Source organism: Canis lupus, chromosome 17 (assembly GCF_011100685.1).
Source record: "Canis lupus familiaris isolate Mischka breed German Shepherd chromosome 17, alternate assembly UU_Cfam_GSD_1.0, whole genome shotgun sequence".
In the NCBI taxonomy this organism is placed as follows: Eukaryota; Metazoa; Chordata; class Mammalia; order Carnivora; family Canidae; genus Canis; species Canis lupus.
In genome coordinates this window covers 16477790-16494928 of record NC_049238.1, presented here as the reverse complement: position 1 = coordinate 16494928, position 17139 = coordinate 16477790, and the positions used below count along the sequence as shown (strand labels likewise).

The 17139-nt window shown below is 39.1% G+C and overlaps 1 long non-coding RNA gene across 4 annotated transcripts in view; it reads right to left on the bottom strand.

The window, feature by feature from the left end:
* The window catches only part of LOC106559913, a 372001-nt gene that overhangs the window by 171404 nt on the left and 183458 nt on the right, over positions 1-17139 (bottom strand). The gene's annotated exons all lie outside the window — the stretch shown is intronic.

The window sequence follows — 17139 nt, the reverse complement described above, 5'->3', positions numbered from 1 at the left end:
TGCAGATTCATAGATCATAGCTGCAAGGGCCCTCAAGGGCCATTTTCTTTAAGTTTCTAATTTTACACATGAGAAAAAGACTCAAATAAAGGAAGAGCCTACTGAACATCACACTAAGTTAGGTTGATATGGGACTCAGGGTTCCTGACTTCTAGATAGGAATTCTTTATTGTGAATTGCCAGTCATCTCCTTCTTCTAAAGAAAGAAAAGGCCACTGCACCCACAACTCCCTGTGGGATGAGGAAGGAAGCACATCTCTATGGTTTTTTTCCTTTTCCAGGCTATTCCATTTGTTTGCTGTTTCGCAGGTGTTACTGGGGTCATAAGACTATTAAGGCCATCAAAGCTACTCCTCTGCCTCCTTCTCTTTCCTCCCAACTCCCATGGTCCTACCCTCATTCCAACCTTCAGCTTAAAGGCAACTTTATCTACTGAAGATGATGACATCATCCTACAGATAACAATCCCCATGGAAACCATGTAAACATGAAATGAAGCAGAAGCCATATGTCTTATTTTAGGTCCACAGCCTGGCTTTCTAAACTTGCTCTGACTTCCTTTAATCGAGCCCTTATTTCTCTAAGTGCCTGTCCAGGGGCACCTGCGTGAGAAAGAACAGAGAAGGAAGCAGAGAAAGCCCTCTTGTTCAGTTGGTCAGATGGGGCATTCCAGCCATAGGTCATTGACCAAAACATAGGATGGCATATACAGGAATACAATAGTCCTGGCTCTGAGTGGACACCCAGAGAGGATATTTAAAATACTAGTTTGAGCAGCACCCCATGAGGAAAGAGAAAGTAGTAGAGGAAGCTATGGAGGGAGAAACTTATTCTGGTCTCCACTAAAATTAGGTATTACCTGCCACATTTTCCATTTCCCATTTTGTTCTGTTTCCACCTTCAAGGTTTCCACATGCTCTGGGTTATGGCTTGTGTTTAGCTAGAAGCACCCTGAACATCTCCTTAGCCCAACGAGGTGGAAAGGGAGAAGAACAGGAGGTTTGAGGAAGGGAGCAGTGTCAGGTAATGTCTGAGGACATTTATAGGGGCACAGAGGCTCTCTAAATTTAGCAGATGAGGTATAGCTTTCCCTAATAGACAGCTTTCCCTAATAGTTTCATTCTTTCATTAACCTTTTCCTGGGAGACTATATGCCATTAAAAAGAAAATCACAAACTTTCATTTCACATTAGACCAAACCTAATGTGAGGCTCTGAATTTTACACATTAGAGAAAACTGTAGCCTCTGGAGGAATGAGTGGTAGGTTGGTTGGGATGGACATCCTCATCATCTCCTTGGAATTCCAAGCCATCATTTTCAATTTCCAAACCTAATTCACATCCCACCACTCTGTGCACCTTGCCTGGTTTCTCTGTAGTCCATCCTAATTACCCCATCTAAACACTTGCCATACATATTACATGAATCTATTTAGTAATTCACTGTCTGCTGTGTTTATTCTCTTTTTGACCCACATCCAGCCTGTGAGCTCTTTAAGGGGTAGAGGATGTGGCTTCCATTTTTCTTATGTCTCGGGAGATGGAAACTATGCATTCATCCATTCATTTATCCCTCAAGCATTTTTTGAGCACCCACTCTATGCTGGGACTTAATCTAGGCACTAGACTTACAGAGATGAATAAAGTATGGTCCCTAACTTTAAGAGCTCTCAGTCTGGTGAGTGAATCAGCTATGTGGGCATGTAATGATCATATAGTGTGGCAAATGTGCTGTAAAAGTACAAGAAAAGTAAGCTCTATGAAAGCACAGAGGAAAGAAGGGCAGATTCAGAAGGAATGGCAGTAGGATTGTGTGCCAAAGCTGTTCAATAAATATTTGTTGATTAATTAGGGGAGGGGTATACTTCTTTAGGGATTATAAGGACAAAATGTCCTCATTAGCTGATGATGAAAGAAACATTTTTCCTTACAGTTAGGAAGCTCATGGGAGCTGGCAAGCGATAATCTGTGTATTAATGATAACAAAAGGAAGAAACACTGGCAGAGGCAAAAAGCTCTCAGGCATGTTAAGCATCAGATAAGCCCATTACATTTCTGGACGTGCAGTGCCCTGTCTTGTTCATGGGAGACTTCGTGTCTATCTTTCTCCCCCATCCAGGGAGATTCGCACACTCAGAGAGCCACATTCCAAAAATTCAGCCCCAGGAAGCTCTGTGGGCTCAGACCAGCAGCTGACAGGCCGACAGATGTGCAGGTCTTTCTTCAAGACCCTGGCCTGGCAAGGGGTGGGAGCCTCTCTGTGTGGCCTGGGCTTTGCCTGCACAGTTTATTTATTCTGCAGCATATGCTGGCTCAGCACATTAAGGCAGCTCCAATTTTCCATGTGCATTTTAGTCGTCCCTTAACTCTCATAAGTTGCCTTTTGTAGCAATCTCGTCCTTATGGTTTACAAGGGAAGCAGCTGTGATTTTTCATCCTTTGAACTCTTGAGCCAAATGGCTTAACACTACCCCGTAGTTACCCTCTCCCCTGGATCAGATGACCGACAATGTGGTGGTCAGTAACAAGCATCTTTGGCAAAGCTGGTAATGTGCTTATTCTTACACCCTGCTTCACACCATGATGGTGCTTGTATGTCCTCAATCTGTCCATAAATCACTGTCAAGGTGTACAGAAACACTAACTAGTAAGAAAGTGAAACTGTTTTGCTCAGCGGGGAGGAGAGGTCTAATCATATATGTAATGCAAGGAGTACTTACACTCTTTTTCAGGTCATTCTATCACTAACAGTGGGCTTCTAGATCAGCTTCACAATTATATGACTATCCCTCTTTTTCTATGTTGAAAATTGTAACACAGGCTTTGCAGTTATCCACATCAAACTATAAAAGACAGTAATAGGTCTTATTGATCAATTAATCAGAAGAAAATTTGTACACATTTAATTCTATTTATGTTAAAAGAGCAGCAATGGTAAAAGGAATTTTTACATTAAAACTCATGATATTAAAGCAATTAATTTCCATATGGATCAATGGTCTATGTCTGTAGTAAGAAATGTTTAAAAATCAATATTTAAAGCTAAAAATGAGGTCAATACAGTGTCAGTAATCCTTCAATCTTTGGGAATTCAAGGTTCAAGAGCAACATATCCAGTGCTTCAAAGTTCATACTTAGTTTGTACACTGGAACTCTTTATTTTATTGTAATATTCATCATTTTAAAGCTTGTCCTCTAGAGGTCTAAGTACCCTGTGAAAATGTGTCTCTTAGGATTTAAGTTCATCTCTAGAATGTAATCTGGGTGGGGAAGCCAAAGAGAAGGAAATCAATTCAAAGAACTTAGAATATCAGGAAATGGCAAGGCTGGAGCAGAGTAAAGACAGAGTTACAGAACTTTTATTTCATCTGTAGTTTCTGTTGGGTTTGACATTTATTCTTGAGTAGAAATTGTGATCATTGCCTAAGATGCTGAACTTAAGAGGACAGCAAAGTAGACTGGAAGGTTGTAAACATGAAGAAAAACAGACTTTATTGAAAAAGAGAAAAACATGAATTAAGAGCAATTCACAAAGGATCATCTCAGCCCCATAAAATGAAGGCGGGTTAGCCTCTGTTTTTGTGTCTGTTCTTCTAGTTATAGTCCAGGTTAATGGGCATCTTGAGAGGTGGTAACTTGTGCTGTTGCCAGTGGCTCTGAGGCACAGTCACACTTTATCAACAGATGGCTGGCCCTGACATTCTTTAGGAGAAGCAAATGGAACAACCTAGGAATGCCTATCTCCCCAGATTATTAACACTCCCCAGATTAGGGCAATGGTTCTCAACTGGGATGACTTCCCACCCCCAAGTAATATTCGGAGATTTTTGTGTGTGGCTATAATTTGAGAGGTTCCTACTAATAGCTAGTGGATAGAGGACAGGGATGCTGCTCAACATCTTACAATGCATGAAAGAGTTCCTTGCTACCAGAGACTTATCCAACCTAAAATGTCAATACTGTCAAAATTGAGGAGCCTTACCCTAGGCTCACTAGAGTATTACTGAGCTAAAAAGATTTTCTAGCTGTGCTTGGGACACATGACACTCCACTAGCCAAAGTGGGAAGCTTCTATATTCTTCTCAGGTCTCTCCCTCACTGACACATCATCCTCAAGACAACTGGTCCTTATTCTATCCTGTAATATGTGCTCATACTACATATTCATTCCATGCATGTTCAACTTCCCATAATATTCTCAAGGGGGCAGAAGGGCCTATTACATGGAAGAACAGAACTCAGAGCTTGCCTTTAAAATATTAAAGTTACTGCTTTGAACTTGGTACATAATTCAGCATTGGCCCTCCTCTCTGAATCCTTCAGATAATTTATGAACAGATTCTGTTGGTAATACCCTCTCTGGCCTCCTTCTGATTAGTTCAGATGTCTTATCCTGAGGATTAAGTGTGCTTCATCCATGAAGTGCTTTCTGTCAACTTGGCACAAATCATTAGTCTTTTACATTCCAAGAAGTTCCATGTCATAGCCTGCCTTTGTGCCCTGCTTCACATTCTATCTCTTCAGGGAAGCCTTTCTTACCTGCTATAGCTCACATTTATCTTTGTTTTTTTTTTTTTTCCTGAGAAACAGAGAACTGAGTGTGGAATGTCCTCATACTTTGACCTTGTGTTAGTTAAGTGGTTACTGATTACATAAATCTCATCTCAGCAATGAATGGTCATTAGGGGCACTAGGAATATAAAAAGATAAAAAGATATTGTCCTGCATTATCATCATCATCATCATCATCATCATCATCATCATCATCATCAATAGCTTCAGTGCTTATCATGAGCCAGGAACTATGCTAAGCATTTTACATGTACCACTCAACTTTACAAGAACCATGTTATTACTCCCACTTTTCGTGAGTAAACTGAGCTCAGAGAATTTAAATAAATTGCTCGGAATTACCAACTTTTAAATTCCAGATGTTTATTTTGAATTTAGATGTGCATGAATCTAATCTAACAAGTCCACTGCACAGTCTCCCTCAAGGTGCTCACAGTCTAGTGGAGGGACAAGTATATTCATCTGGGGGGAAAGCCTCCACAAGCCAAGTCAATCTAATGAGCTTGTTGGTGACTAAGCATCAACAGGCTCCGGGCAGATATCCCACTGATGACTTTAATGTACCTTTTCTGAAACCAGCCTTGAGGACCCTGCAAACGCGTGGCTCAGTGCTACATAGTCTTATGAATAATAATGAAACCCAATCAGGAACAGAGGCCTTAGATTTTAATTGAGCTATCTTTTAAAGGACTGCTTTTCTCAGTGTCAAGGTCATGTTCTCCTAGCTAAAGCAGTTATTTTATGTGTGTAACAGAGATAATAGGCACTGGAGACACATTGAGGACATGTGGCATACGGCATGAAAGAAAGGAGGAAATATACGAAAAGCAATCATTGAAGTATACACTATAGACCTTCCCATTGATAATTGGTTTAAATTATTAAAGCACATAAGAGGTTATTAACTAGAGAGAGTATAAATTACTTTTTTTTTTTTTTTTTTGCTGAGCATGACTTTTCAAAGTCTCCCAAACTTCCACTTAAAAAAAAAAAGCTTTAAATTTAAAGCCATTAGAAAAAATATCTTTTAAAAATTATCTCCAGAGTGGATGGATGAGGAGAGAGCAGATGCTTCCTGAATTTGAGATCATGTTACCTGTCATGAGAATATAAAATGAGAATTATTATTTAAATAATGGTAATGTTGCTCAAGAGGTGGCTGGCATTGTGCTAGGTCCAAAAAGTCAGGGTTGTAGGTCCCTGGGATTGAAAACACCCTGAGGCACTGGGACAGATAGCTGCAAACATACTCTCAGAACTTCTTAAAAGCTCTGGAATGAATAGCTCTCAGAGCACAGCTACATAAGGATGTAAGTCCACATCTGCAGTGGACATGAGGAGTAGGAACCTGAGACCTGATCTTGTCACCTACACCAATGTGCAGAAACAGTAGAGGGAAGTAGTTGAACCCAGGAGGCTTTATGAGGAGGCCCTGCCAGAGCAAAATGAGTGACATACATCTTCCTTCTCACACTGATATATATCCCTGTTCTCCAAGCCCTTCTGGACTTTTCTGCAAATAGGTCTGATGAGCCTGTTCTTATCTAAGGCTGCTCCAATCTTCTGGGGCTCTGAATTAGCATTTTTAGGATGTACTGTTCTGGCAAGAGACCCTATATCTAGTAAGGCCAATTATCTTCTTGGATTCTTAGTTCTATCTTTATTCATTAACTCCCATTTCCTCTCTCAGAAATGAGCTCATTTGGGCTGCTTGCCTTTTCTTTGAATGACTTTTCCTCCTTGTGGCCTAAATCCAAGATCCCTTTGCTCAAACTGACTGCTTCTAGGCCTCCTACTTTGCCCTGTGGTTTCCTCACTTCCATATTTTGTTCATCAGTGGTACCTTCCCTGAAAGAATGAAAATGAGGAGCAAAACTGCTCTCCCCTGCCATTCAGCCCAGGCCAAGCTCTGTTTTGTCTGGCCCTCCAGGATGACAGATCTGCTTCAACCACAGAACCATCATTTTAAAGATGGTCATGATTTTTCATTACATGAGATAAAAGGATACGAAGCAGCATGTCACATAAATGCACACACATGTGCATACATGCGTGCACGTACACGTGCACATGCATACACACACACACACATATACACACTGCAGTAGATACCTCCCACCAACCTTCACCCAAACTTCTTACCTTTTTGTAACTGTTTGTCCCTCAAGTCCATCCATATTCCTATAGATGCTAATTCCCTTGTTCAGGATCAGACTCAAGCCAACATGACCAATGAGAAATTTTCCTTAGAATAAGAATTCTTAAATAGATCTGTCCTATGACCCAGCAATTGCACTGCTGGGGATTTACCCCAAAGATACAGATGCAATGAAACGCCGGGGCACCTGCACCCCAATGTTTCCAGCAGCAATGTCCACAATAGCCAAACTGTGGAAGGAGCCTCGGTGTCCATCGAAAGATGAATGGATAAAGAAGATGTGGTTTATGTATACAATGGAATATTACTCAGCCATGAGAAAAGACAAATACCCACCATTTGCTTCGACGTGGATGGAACAGGAGGGTATTGTGCTGAGTGAAATAAGTCAATCGGAAAAGGACAAACATTATATGGTCTCATTCATTTGGGGAATATAAAAAATAGTGAAAGGGAATAAAGGGGAAAGGAGAAAAAATGAGTGGGAAATATCAGAGAGGGAGACAGAACATGAGGGACTCCTAACTCTGGGAAACAAACTAGGGGTGGTGGAAGGGGAGGTGGGGTGGGGTGACTGGGTGACAGGCACTGAGGGGGGCACTTGATGGGATGAGCACTGGGTGTTATTCTATATGTTGGCAAATTGAACACCAATAAAAAATAAATTTATAAAAAAAGAATAAGAATTCTTCTCAGATTAGAAATAGTAAATGTATGAAAATTTCCAGAGTCAGAATTTCCTCCATATGCAAGAAGCATATATTAGAGAAAGCATGTATTAGAGAAAGACATAATGATGCTAGCAACCCTGGAAATGGGACAGTGAGATGGGGGACAGAGAGCAAAAGTGCTAAAGGAATTTGAGACCTAAGTTCCAATTATTCTCCTGGCCTTCCTAAATTGGAATATTAGCCTTTTCTTTGACATGTAATCTTACCAGATATCCTTCCAGTAAATCCACTTCTTATTCAAGCTCACTTAAGTTCACTTAATATTGTTTCTACCTAAAGGACTCCTGAATAACACAGAAATATATTCTTGAATAATATATTCTGACATATTAAAGTATTTATCTCGATTTTTTCTTTTACTTCTCTGCATTTACCACTGCATTATAATGAACCTAAAACCTCACATATTTTGGTCATAATGATTTTGTCAGATGGTTTATCTGGTTAAGAGAGAAGTATTTGCCAAAAGAATAACAAATGTAATTGTGAGAAGTCATTTAGATAAGAGGTGACCCCCCACAACTGCATTAGGATCCTATATTTGTCTGGAAAATATATACTGAGTATCCAGTACTACTAAAAACTGGAGGTACGGAGCAAGAAAATCTGGATATGATTGTGTCGTGTGTGAGCTTGTGGGAAATATACATACATCAGTAATCACCTAAATACATATAAAGTTGTAACTACAATGAGTGCTATGAAGAGAGCAACTTGGAAATAAAAGGATATGACCAACTTTGAAAAATCAAGAAAACTTCCTGGAGAAAAACAACCCTTAAGCTGAGATCTGAGCAATAAATAGGAATTCAATGAGGAAGAGAGAAAAAGAAAGAATGGAAACTGCACAGAAAAGTCTCCATCCAGGAGGAGGTATGGGGCATCAGAGACACTGAAAGTTCAGTTCTCCTGATATGGAAGGAATGGGGGAACCAGAGTAATAGAGGAGACCACAGAAGCAGGTGGTAATCATACTATATGATTTTCCAGGAGTCAAATAAAGGAGTTTTGTCTTTTTTTTTTTTTCTCAGACAATGGAAGGGCTATAAGTGTATATGGATATAGTATCTATGTGTATATGTGTTTGGGACATAGGGGATGAAGCATGATCAGAATTGCATTGTTTGGACATAATCCTAACCATGGTGTGGAGAGCAGACTTAAGAAGATCCAAAGAGGACACAGGTAAATTAATTACAAGTCTCCAGAATGGGCATGAGCCAGGTCGGGGGAGTCGGGGGATGATAGTAGCTTATCCTAGGTTGGTGAGGATGGATGATATAGGGGAGAGTCTGAGGGACATTTAGGTGTATAGCTACAGTTCTGTTTTCAGGAAATTTAATTTCTGTCAGAGACAGGAATTCTTCTGTCACAGGAAAAGGAACTTAAATACATATAAAAAAATGTGACATGGGCAAACATAATTGAGCTAAAATTTGTTAAGCCACATTTCTATCATAAGTAATTAGAGAAACCTTAACAGCAGAGGTAGGACCTAAGCAATATACTAAAGAATAGGTCAGGTTTTATGGAGAAGGGAAAGATTCCTATGGGATTTAGCAGGAAACAGGAGTCACCTTCAAACTGGGTAATTTGAGGAGGGTTTAAGTAAGGAAGTATTTATAAGGATATGAGCAATGGATATAGAAATTATAAGGAATGGTGAAATACCATAGATCTAGTGACTACCCTTAGGATTGATGGACTGAAGTGAAGAAATAGCTGCTGAAATTTAGAAAGAGAGTGATGTATAGATAAAAGCAATGTGAGTGGAGGGAAGCACTTCAACAAAAGGTAAAGAGTCTATAATGATTCTGCAGAATGAGGAGGGACCAGGGAATGTAACCTCTTCCCTTACTCTCCCTTCTTTCTCCAGATATCTGACCTGTGATCCTTATTGGCTCATTTTAGTCAAAGCCAGAAGGAATGAGGGCTGTTTAATAAAGTACATTCATGTCAGTCTCCTAGAGCACAAAGGAAAGGAAAGAAGGATGGAAAGTCTACCTGCAGAGAAAAGCAAAAGAAGATCCAGCTCATGGATAGGCAAAACCCATAAAACAAATCTAAGAAATAGATATTTACTAAATATGTACTGTGTTCATGGAATGGCACTGAGACTCTTAGTGAACACTGAAGTAGGTACAAGTCTGTTTTGGACCTATAGGAGCTCAGGATCAAAAAGGGAAGAGGGGAGAGACCATATGGGCATTAGAAACACTAAATGAGGGATGCCTGGGTGGCTCAGCCGTTAAGCGTCTGCCTTCGGCTCAGGTCGTGATCCTGGAGTCCCGAGATCAAGTCCCACATTGGGCTCCCTGCATGGAGCCTGCTTCTCCCTCTGCCTATGTACCTGCCTCTCTCTCTCTATGTCTCTCTCATGAATAAATAAATAAAAATCTTTTTAAAAAAGAAACACTAAATAAAAATAGAAGTGATAAATCACAGGACAAGAGAACAACATAGGATGTTCCTTGGCAATATATGAACAATTACCAGGGATGTATGTGGTTAAAATCCATTGGTGGGCATCAGAGGTGAGGAACTCTATAGTCTCTCATGACCCTAAAACACTTCTTAATAGAAGTCCATGAGTTGAGACCTGCTGGGTAAAAATATCTTGATAGATGAAGAGCAAAAGGACAGGTACAGCATTGTAAGTTAGGAAGCGAATGATTGCAACATGGCAGAACAAAAGAACAAGTTGTGCTTGAAAAAAACTGACTATCTAGTTATTACAAAAACTATAAACAAGCAGAGATCAGTTGTGCTGGAAATGTTATTTTATTCATAGATTTGTTTTTCAAATTGAGCATCTAGTGTGTGTTAGGCTCTATTCTTGATGATGGGGATGCACCAGTAAATATAAGACAAAAATCTTGCAATTGTAGAGATTATATTCTAGTGAGGGAAATGGAATATAAATAAATATATACATCAGGTAAACATCATATATATTCAAGTCTCATGGAGAGAATATCAGTATGAGTATGTACTAGAGAATGACTAAATGGTAACACATGGGATATTCAAGGAAAACCTCGGTGAGGAGTTCCTTGGGCTCAGGTAAGACCTGAATTAGATTATAATTACCAGAATTATTCTTATTCTATATCATGATCAAGTAGAAGAAGATTTCAGGAAGACAGAGAAATGATACCTAAAGGAGGAAATAAATGGCTGGAATGGCTCAAGTACTGGGATGATGATTTATACAACATGGTGGGGCTAGCTTGTACTGGCTACTGAGAGACAGTTTCCACATTTCCAGGAAATTTCTGAACCAGCTGACCTCATTTTGGCAGCTTGTAACTGGCCATGGTGGAAGAATTTAGGAGAGAAATTGGAAAACACTGTAAATCAAGTTTCCTTACAGTTCCCAGCCTCCTCCTCCACCCCCTACCCTCTATTTTAGAGAGCTTGTTCTTAAACATTTACCAGTATACCACAGGGTGGATATGAGAGGAAACCGGAAATGTAACCAGGGACCTAACATTGAAGGCTTTATAAGCCAGGGTAAAGGAGTTTTTGATTTTATTTTAAGTGTGATGAGAAGCCATTAGAGGGTCTTAAGTAGGACAAAGTTGTGATCTGATTTGCATTTTAAAAGACAGTTCAGGCTATATTGCAGAAAACTGAAAGTAGGTAAAAAGGGAAAATAGGCAAATCAGTTGACTCAGATGAGAAGCAACAGTGACTTTGACTAGAGTGTAGCAAGGAAAATGAGGAAAATTAAAAATTTGAGACCTATTGATATAGAAGTAGTAGAGTCTATATTTCTTACTCATGGATTTGATGTAGGAACTGAGGGAATGAAAGGAACTATGGATAATTTTTCAGTTTTGACTTGAGAAACTAAGTATATGATGATGCCACAAATTAAGAGGTAGAAAATGTATGTCAGAGAAGTGGTGGAGTGGGAAATTAAGAAACGTATACTTACTCTGTTAAGTTTGAGATATATATGTGATATCCATCTGGAAATGTCAAATAGAGAGTAGGATATTTATGCTTGGATTTTAGGGGACAGATAAGAACCATAGATAAAGTTGGAGACTTACTGGCATATAGGTAGTATTTAAAACCAGCATTTGGGTTAGATTACCCAAGGAGAGTGCAAAGAGAGAAATTGGGAGGTAAAATGGAAGTAGAGCAAAAGGGGAAGAGCCAACAAACATCAGCTTAGGGGAAAACCAGGGGAATCTGGTGTCATCATCCCAGGAGAAAACACCTCCAAGAAATTAGAGTCCATTTTGTTGAATGCTGCTGGAGCTCAAGTAAGGTAAGAAGAGAGAAGTCACTTGGACTGGTGAAAATGGGATAGAGTATGCTCCTTACAGTAGCAGTATTAATGAAGGAGTGAGGACTATATGAAGTCCCCGTAGAATAAATTTGAGAAAGGATGTGCAGTGAAGAAGCAGAAATGGTTATAAAATTTGGGGGGGGGGGGTGACAATAGCTGATGGAGGATATGAGGTCAAAAGAGGTGTTTGTTTATGTCACTTTTTAGGTAGGAATGATCCAAATGTGTTTACATGCTAACAAACTGATCTTATGGAAAGGGGAACTTCGGTGTACTGGCAGGAGGGAAATACAGAAGCAAAGTCCTTAAAAAAGGCAAGAATGAAGGGGTCTAGAGCACAAGCGGAGGGGTTTTAATTCCACAGACATTTATTAAATGCTATGTGCCATGTTCCATTGCACAGATTTCTGATATCATATCTGAAATATTTTCCAACATTTATTTGTCCTATTAGATTCAAACTGCTTAATGACTAAGACCCTATTTTGTTCTTGTTTCAAACCCCAAGTCCCAACCCAATTTCAGGTACACAGTAAGACTTAATAAATATTTGTTGAATATCTGTTGAATGAGACTAAAAAGTTTTAACCTAAACTATTACTATTAGCAGCTATTTGAACATTTGATTAAATCATAGGCATTACTGAAAAGACAGATATAACTAGCAAAAAATAGACAACTTCAATTACAGGATTCTTTTTCTTACTTTAAATTTGTCTTGGAGATACAGAGAAAAAGGTTGGGGCCAGATGGATGTGGGAGTTGGGGAAGAGATAGCTCCCTCTATGTTACCAATCAAAGAGAAGATAGCTCTTTTACATATAATCTAGTTTAATTCTTGACAAAAAATATATCATTGTTCCTACATATAGTATATAGTGTCAACTTTATAGTGTGTTGTCTTAGTGTGTCTTCTCAATAACTTTAATCTCCTGGACCTCCCTGAAAGCATATTTTACTTCTGTTACTATACATGTCCCTATAGCCAGCGGGTCCAATGTCAACTGTTTTACCTAATCCCAGCCACACCAATTCATCATGTTCTGCCCCATATCTCTGTTTATTATCCAAATTCTCAGCTTTCAACATCCAATTTAAGTCCCACTAACTTCAAGAATGCTTTTCCAAGGGGAAAAAAAAATCTATCAATTTGCTTAAATTCTATAGTATTTAGGGAATTAATTATTTAGCAATTGCCAAATAACACTTGATTGATTGAATTTCACACAACTGTGAATGTATGCAAGTGAGTGAGCAAGAGAAAGAGAGAGATTTAAAGAGAGAGAAAGAGAGAGAGAGAGAGATTTCTATCTTTCTGTGAGAGTTTGACCTGACAGGAGATGACAGGTGTCCATCGGACAAGAATTTCATTCTAGCATGTCTTCTACTCTTCCATGCTCAGCAGCCCAAGGTTGAGGACTGAGTGTCTTGAGAAACTCAGCTATAAGTACTGATGGAACATTTTTAATTGTCTGTACCACATAAGTGCTATATCAACCACATTCTCATGGTAGTCGATTATTGATTCTGTTATTTTTCTTCAAAAATATATAAAAGGTGGTATCTCATTGTGGCTTTGATTTGTATTTCCCTGATGGCAAGTGATGGGGAGCATTTTCTCATGTGCTTATTGGCCAAGTCTATGTCTTCCTCTGTGAGATTTCTGTTCATGTCTTTTGCCCATTTCATGATTGGATTGCTTGTTTCTTTGCTGCTGAGTTTAATAAGTTCTTTATAGATCTTGGATACTAGCCCTTTATCTGATACGTCATTTGCAACTATCTTCTCCCATTCTGTAGGTTGTCTTTTTGTTTTGTTGATTATATCCTTTGCTGTGCAAAAGCTTCTTATCTTGATGAAGTCTCAATAGTTCATTTTTGCTTTTGTTTCTTTTGCCTTCGTGGATGTATCTTGCAAGAAGTTACTGTGGCTGAGTAAAAAAGGGTGTTGCCTGTGTTCTCCTCTAGGATTTTGATGGAATCTTGTCTCACATTTAGATCTTTCATCCATTTTGAGTTTATCTTTGTGTATGGTGCAAGCTAGGGATTTACCCCAAAGATACAGATGCAATGAAACACCAGGACACCTGCACCCCGATGTTTATAGCAGCAATGTCCACAATAGCCAAACTTTGGAAGGAGCCTTGGTGTCCATCGAAAGATGAATGGATAAAGAAGATGTGGTATATGTATACAATGGAATATTACTCAGCCATGAGAAAAGACAAATACCCACCATTTGCTTCGATGTGGATGGAACTGGAGGGTATTATGCTGAGTGAAATAAGTCAATCGGAAAAGGACAAACATTATATGGTCTCATTCATTTGGGGAATATAAATAATAGTGAAAAGGAATAGAGTGGAAGGGAGAAGAAATGGGTCGGAAATATCAGAAAGGGAGACAGAACATGGAAGACTCCTAACTCTGGGAAATGAACTAGGGGTGGTGGAAGGGGAGGAGGGCGGGGGGGGGGGGGTGACTGGGTGGTGGGCACTGAGGGGGGCACTTGACGGGATGAGCACTGGGTGTTATTCTGTATGTTGGCAAATTGAACACCAATAAAAAATAAATTTATTATTACTATATATATATATATATATATATATATATATATAAATGGTACACATTTCCAGTTATAAAAAAAATAAGTCATGGTGATATAATGTGTAGCATGTGACTATAGTTAATAATACTGCAAATTGCTAAGAGAGTAAATCTTAAAAGTTTTCATCACAAAAATATATGTATTGTAGCACATTTTCTATTTTTGAAACCAGTGTAATCATGACATTATATCTAGAAATGAGCCAAAGCCATGTTGAAAGGAAAAGGCAGAGCAATGAGGTTAAGTGGAGAGTTCACAAAACAGCTTCAGAAGACCTGGAACATTTCAAAATCTCTGTAATAGTTGTGTGATCTTGGGAGAGTCACCTCCCTTCTCCAGACCTTGAGTTTCTAAAATGAAAGCTTTTGAATAAATGATCCCTAAGGTCCTTCCAGCTCTGTCAGCCCATGGCTCTAGGGTTGTGAATGAGATCTAAGCTTTACTGCCATTCTTTGATCAATACTGCAGACCATACTCTCCTGACATGCTATGCTTCCTGGAACATAACTGAAATAATGTGGGTGTCATATCTCTTTTGATTCCACAAACATGAACCGGAGTCATCAACTCTCCTCATTTAATCTTTCTACAAATAGCTCTGTTTGTTTCAGCTGGGGGCAGTATAAATAATTATAATAGACTGCCTTAATATACAGAGGAACAGATAACATTTAAACAAATAAATTAGAAAATATCCATGTGCCCATATGGCACCCAGAAATTATTCTCCCATTAGCTACTTGCTTTTAGTTAGTAAGAATGGAAATCAATTTACCAAACCCCACAGCCATGCTGGAAGCAGGCTACCCTCATATCCCCTTCAGTGCTGTCTTCCTTGATGGGGCTGGTGCTGGTTAGTAGCGAGCAGTACCCCCAGATTGCAGACAGCAATGGGCTTTGTTGTTAGCCAGGGCAGATGCCCTCTGGCAATCCTCCCTGGTGCCTGATGCCTGCCTTGGCAGCAGAATTGGCTGCCTCTTCCTATTTGTCTCCTTGCTCCTATTGGCCTAATGTGGGTATTTGTTCTACTAAAGGGTTTGCTTCACTCACTTGGTATTAGACTTAGGGATCAGACATTAAATAATTATTCAGCCTAGAGCAGCTTTTTTTCTGGTGCTGCCATTTCTAAGCAAGCAGCTAGTTCCTGCAGGGCTCTGTGTTACAGGAGAAAAAGCATTCACGGCCTGACTAGAGTTCTGTATAGATGAGGGGAGGCCTATTAAACCCTTTACCTATTATTAGCTTGAAAAAAGGAGATTCTCCAGCTTTTCTCTTAATCGTGGAATTCCAGGAATTAAGCACATGGCTCTGCCATAAATATCTGTCAAATTCAATTTGTATCTTGCACCTCTGTGGTGGTGACCTTCACCTGTGGCCCACAAACTCCACAGACTGTCTTAATCACATCTATGTATTGAATAAGTCAAGATCTATACTTCAGGAAGGCTCAGTCCACTGCATTTGGAGGGCTTAAATGTCAGTGTCATACGTAGGATTTCTGGCTCCTATTCTCTAATTGCTACTTATAAGAACTAATCGGAAGGATGCGCATTAAAAATTCCTCCACACAAAATTAAATTCATTTTGTTTTCTTGTTGTTGTTGTTGTTGTTGAGAATGCCATATGTTCCAACAACTTCTAAAGTTTTTGTGTGCTTGCCAACCCTAGGTCTCAGGATTGTGCTGTAGTTCATCTGATCCAAATAACTCATACTTAGTATTTAGCATCTGAAGATGTGGATAACCACAGATAAGCACTTTCAATCATTCCTCAAATATTTAATGAGCAATCATGTGCTGAGTTCTGTGGATAAATGGTATTTGCTTTTCTAGAGATCATAGTCCAGCAAGAAAGACAGAAAAGTGAATAGACACAATTATTATAAAATATACCAGGTGCTGCAAAAGGCATAGTACAGAGTGAAATGAAAGCATATGGCAGATCACTCATTCTGAGAAACTTGGCCCCAGCATGGTTTTCTGTGACACATTCCAAGCCATGCTTTAGCCATTAAGTCAATGTCATCTCTGATTATAATGATGTATATGTATATATTCACCTACACTCACACACTGTAAGGTCATCCCTGTTCAAAAGACTCAATTGATACATGAAGCAAAAGACAGAATCTCTATTCCTCAGGAACTTATAGTCTCATCTAATACCGTTATACAGAAAACACAAATATGGTATGAAGTCTAGCTAAGCAGAGTCAAAGGAGTAGAATGCATTCTAAAAACTATTTCATCTGGAAGTATACATCAAATCAGGGAAGAGTTCCTTGAGAAGGGCCATGAAATCCAATCTGTCGACCCCATTCAGTATTTCCTGTGCACCTACTATGTTTCAGGTTTCTAGGATGTAAAGGAAGCCTGATGATGTGGGGGCTATACTACAGGACAAAATTAAAGCCCCAAGGAGACACAGACAGAGGCATAACTGTTTTTTGGTGCAGCTTTTTTAGTCATATTTGACAGATTCAAATCTTTGTTCTTCTTCTTATTAGCAACATGACTTTAGGCTAGTAAGATGGAGACAATTAACACTACTTACCTCATAAGATTATTTTCTTTCTTTCTTTCTTTCTTTCTTTCTTTCTTTCTTTCTTTCTTTCTTCTTTCTTTCTTTCTTTCTTTCTTTCTTCTTTCTTTCTTTCTCTTTCTTTCCTCCTACCTTCCTCCTCCTTCCTTCCTTCTTCCCTTTCTATGAGATAATATGATTAAAACTCTTGTATAGTTATTGACTTTTATTGAGTCTCAATAAATGATATT